The following is a 5,400-nucleotide window of genomic DNA, read 5'->3' as shown; positions in this document are numbered from 1 at the left end:
TTTCAATTCTAAAGAAGTTTTGGAACTAGTTAATACAAATCTTTGTGGACCAATAGGTATAGAAAGCTACTATGGAGACATATACTTCATTCTATTTGTTGATGACTCTTCTAGGATGATGACTATAATGTTTTGAAAAGATAAATCTAATGCTTTTTAAAAGTTAAAATGGTATCTAGCTAGAGTTGAGAAGGAAATATGAATGAATCTAAAATGCCTAAGATCAGATAGAGGAGGTGAATTCATCTCAAATGAATTCAATGGATTCTACAATGAAAAAGAAATCAAAAGACATGTATCAACACCTAGGGCACTAGAGAAAAATGGTATAGTAGAAAGAAAGAATAAATTCATCATGGAGTGTGGAAGAACACTAATGATTGGGAAAAGCATTGCACCAAAATACTAGAGAGAAGAAATCAACATAGTAGTTCATACACTAAACTAAGTTAAACTAAAGAAAGGAACATACAAAAAACCTTATGAATTATTGAATGGCTATAATTGGAAGAAAATGCTATATCTTGAAAGATATAAGGAAAGGAAAACTTAATACAAATATTGATGAAGGTATATTCCTAAGTTATTCTAATAAAAGTAAGGCATACAAATGTTTGAATCTTGCTCCTCACAAATTTATAGAAAGTAAACATGTGAAGAATAATGATTTTATAGAAAGAAGTGAAGAATAGAGCAATGAGGAACCTTAAGACTAAAAAAAGTTTTATTACTATAAGGAGGAAATTGAGACTTTACCACAAAAACTTGAAGCCAAGTAATAGAAAAGTGAACATACCAAGTCACAAATAGTGCAACTCAAGTCACATGTAATATGCCCTGAGTTGCAATCAGTTCAAACAGTGCAACCTGAGTGAGACAAAAAAAACTCAAGTTATAATTAGATTAGCTAGATGAACGCAAGTCATAGATAGAGGAGCCTAAGCAAAAGGAAGAAGATCACAAGCATGGAGAACCAAGTTAACCTCATTTAGAGACAAGAAGGAAATAATCAAAACTTGAAAAATATGTCAGAAGACATCATGCACCTAAAAAAATAATTGGAGGAAACATAGATGGTATAATGAAAAGGAAAAAATTAAAAGGTACATGCTTGCTTAGTGAATTTTCAACCTAGATCTATAAATGATTATTAGTAAATGAAGGTTGGATAAAGGCAATGAATGAAAAAATTGAGCAAATAGAAAAGAATAATAACTGGTCTCTTGTACCTAGATTGAAGGATAAAAATGTGATTAGTACAAAATGGATATATAAAAATAAGGTAAATGAGAAAGGAGAAGTAACAAGGAACAATGAAATGCTAGTATGCAAAGGACACACAAAAGAAGTGTAGTGCCTCTCATGTTTCCATTTTGTATTTTGTTATTTTTGTTTTGATAGATACATTGATACTCATGTTTGAGGACATTTGAGATGACCTAATGGTCAGATACTTTATTTTGATTTACTAGTATCATAAATGTTAGATGCTATTTTTCTCAATTTGATCATATATGCATGATGATGCTTATTGATTTGACATGATGCTTTATGATGATATCTGGTTATTTTTTATTTGGACATATACTCTGTTTATAATTATATGGTGGACTTATTGGATTATGGATACTTTGATTTGTTTCTATGACTATTTAATCCATTCTTTCTTCGAGATGTTTTATGATGCAGTGAGTGATTTAAATAGATGATTTTAATGTGATTTAATGCATTTATCGCTTTGGCTATATTATTATATGCAATTGAACTTGATCATGTTGTTTAGTGTGTAGGATTTATATCCCTAATAGTGGCACATGGAGTTACTGATTTAGCTATTCTTACCTAGCCAATGTCATCCCTATATGGTCAATGTATCCTATTTAATTGATTAATTAAACCCTCGGGTGATTTAAATAAATTTGGACTTATTTGCATTATGTGATTAGACCAGTGAGCGTGTCTATGCATTTAGAGATATGCAATTATCATGAAAGTTATTTTGGAATATTGTGATTTAATTTTTTAAGGGAATTTTATATTTGATTTAATTATTTTAAGTGTTGGTAGATTTGTCATAATTAGATTCCATTTAATTGGAACTACCCAATTTTTTCTAGGTTGAAAAGGGTGGTTTAAGTAGGTTAATTAATTTCCTAAATATTATATTCTACTTTTATAAGTGAATATATATCCCAAAAGGGAATTATTTCCTAACTTCTCACTTTTGAATTAGAAAGTTTGAGAACAAAATCCAAATCCTGTGTAGGAGGAATTACTATTTTATTTGACGCAAGAACCACATGCATAGGATAATCATGAGATTGGTCTCATTAGATCTGGCTTGGGGAAACTTTGGTTTGTCAAGCTTTTGGGTGACCTCTGCGAAGTGATTATTTATTGTGTGTATTCTTGTTTTGCCCTTTTGGCTACCAAGTAGGGCTCTCCCATTTTTATGTTTTGGATCTATTTGAGAGTCTATTTTAGATAGAGTTTTGATAGGAGGTTGAGAACTAGTGTTCCCATCCATTCATGCATGTTGTCTCTACCAATTAGGTGGGTACGAGCATCTGAATGCCTTTTGATTTGAAGGTTTGCAAGTTTGTACCATTATGCTATCTATTTTTTTCATACAGACTTTGAAACCTAGATTTTATTTGATATTTTTTCCTTTTGTACCCAAAGAAAAAATGGGCTTTAATTTCAATTTTTTTGATATTGTGGGTTTTTGCCTCAATTTGCATGTTTCCCTAAACTCTTAGGTTTTCTTGGCATTGTAGTTGGTCATGGATTTAGATTATTTGTAGGGATATCCTACTGACCCTTGGATGTATTTTCTTATTGCATTGGGATTCATTCCAAATTTTTACTCCTAGAAATAGGTTAGTTAAGTGATTTTTTTAGTTGTGTCCTTTTATTTCTCATCCAACCCTTGATATTTATGATCATCGTGTAGTTGATGTGCCCGCACACTAGCATATGAGCATGTAGTTGTCAAGTTCTTGTGAGACCCAAGATCCTAGTTGTTTTTCAATTGAGTTATGTTCATTGGGGTTGGTTTGGGAAATTACATTTCCTATAGGCACGCATCATGTGATGAGCATGGGTATGTAGGGTAAGGTTGGTGGAGGGGATTCTCTTGTAACCCTAGGTCATGTTCTTGAGAAGGTATATGTGTAAAAGTTTCTAATAAGTGATAGAAAAATAAATTCATGGGTAATTAACTAAGATAAGATAATACATTATCTGCACACCATAGTCGAAGATGTAGCACATTGGCCTCTTAAGGGAGTACAGAGGGGAACACTCTATAGCAATGTTGAGCTTTGGAGTACCAAGCAACCTACTGTCCACTAGAGTCCATAAATAATGGACCCATAGAGTGTCTAACTAGGACCTATTGTATTGCACAGTCTCATGATATTGGTTTCAATCTTCTATACTATTTTGAGTGAGTGTTAGCCATGGATGATTGTCTTATGTGTGTTTGAGGTCAAAACACTATGTCCATCAGCACAATAGGAGTGGGCATACACATTCCACATAGTTGGGAGACATAGCTACCTTTACCACTACTAGGGACTGACATACAAAGTTGGCCTGTCCCATGGTTAGTTTCAAAGTTGGATGCTCACATGGTTCTCTATTTCTTTCAGAGTATGTTTCCATGTGATTTTTATTATTTTAGTTTGAGAGATAGTTGATTTATGCTCATGTATGTTATTGTGATGTTTCTTTTCTACATTGATATTACATTCTATGGATTAGGTGATTAGATTTTTGATTCATCCCTTCTAGCATGCTTAGTTGTTTCTCATTCATTTGAGTGTTTGAGCCTTGATTTTCATGGATATGATATTCCCTAGTGTGGAGGAAATTATCCCAGTTTATACTGTGCATGTTGTTTTTCCTTCTTCTACTATCTAACCTCACACTAGAGAGAAGATTCCTCATGCAAGAATACATTCTCTCATGTGAGAAATATATTCTCTCACATAGGAAAACCTTCTCTCACATAGAGTGTGTTGAAAGCTCGGATGAAAAGGTATTTCCTTGCACTTGGCTAGCAGATTCTCGTATGAGCATCTATCCTACTAGTAGGATTCCTTGTTGGCCCTTCTTTGTATTATTTCACCCAAGAGGGAATTATCTCACATGCTTCCATTTACTTCCTCATGCAAGGAGGTATTCCATTACATGAGACTATAGGCTGGTATTTCCTTGTGTGGGAAATAGGGGGTCTTGAGTACCCTTTAGGATTGTACACATTCCTAGACTTCAAGAGATTAGAGATTCTTGGTTTCATAACTATCTAACTTTCATAGTTAGTTGATCACATTGGTATGTAGTGACACTTGGAGACCGTTGGATGTTTGGATCATAGGTTAAGTATTATGTTGCAATTTGTTGATTGATTGCATATTGATGTGTTTTGTTCCATCCTTACTCTTTAAAAAAAAAATGTATTGGCTTTTATTTATCCTCATTCCAAGGATCTCTAGGTGGGGCATTATATGTAGTATTAGAGCCCATGTTGCAACATTGGGATCTCTATGTTATGCTTTGACTATTATATTTATTTTAGTACATATATTGGTATCTTATTAGTTAATGCTTGTGAAACTTATGATTGTTACATATTGCTCTAATCTTTATCATGTTGCTCCTTTAGTGACGCCTCCTCCACGTATACCTAGTGTTTGAGGTAACAACTAACATAATAACAATGAAGATGAACACCATGAGGATGGATGTCAAGAAGTTGGGGGAGGGCAAGAGGATAATAATCGGGGTGATGTCAAGGCACTGTTGCATTTGTTATAGGAGATTATAGTTTGGTTGGGGCCTCAAGTTGAGGAAAACTAACATGACCATGGCCAAGAAGAGGGATCCTATCATGGAGATTCCCACCTATTAGAGCATTGAGGTGATGAAGAGCACAAGCATACCACCTAGTGGTAGAGATAACTATACGAGAGTTCATGGTTGGGATGATGGAGATTCAACCTGAATAGATATGATGAGAGACCTTGAAAGGTCTAAACCACCCCTATTTAATGGCCTAGGAGGAGGTCTCAAGGTTGAGACATGGGTGTTGGATATGGGGCATTGATTCTCCTTACATCCATATGAAAGAAACATGAAGACCTATTATGACATTAATTGGTTGAGAGAGCATGGGTCTAGATGGTCAGATATAGAGAGTGAGAAGCTCCATATCAGTATAATGGATCTCACCTAGGAGATCTTTGAGGAGAGGTTCATGGAGAAATTCATATCTCCACAATATCATGAGGCTCATGTTGATGAGTTCCATGACCTTAAATAGGAGAATATGATAGTGGATCAATATGAGAGGTTGTTCTTAGGGTTGAGACAATAATCTAGTTACCATTATGATGA

The sequence above is a fragment of the Cupressus sempervirens genome, chromosome 9 (genome assembly GCF_028749045.1).
Source record: "Cupressus sempervirens isolate cs-2001-9-10 chromosome 9, ASM2874904v1, whole genome shotgun sequence".
In the NCBI taxonomy this organism is placed as follows: Eukaryota; Viridiplantae; Streptophyta; class Pinopsida; order Cupressales; family Cupressaceae; genus Cupressus; species Cupressus sempervirens.
The sequence above is the reverse complement of the archived record's forward strand: the minus strand, read 5'-3'. Positions refer to the sequence as shown.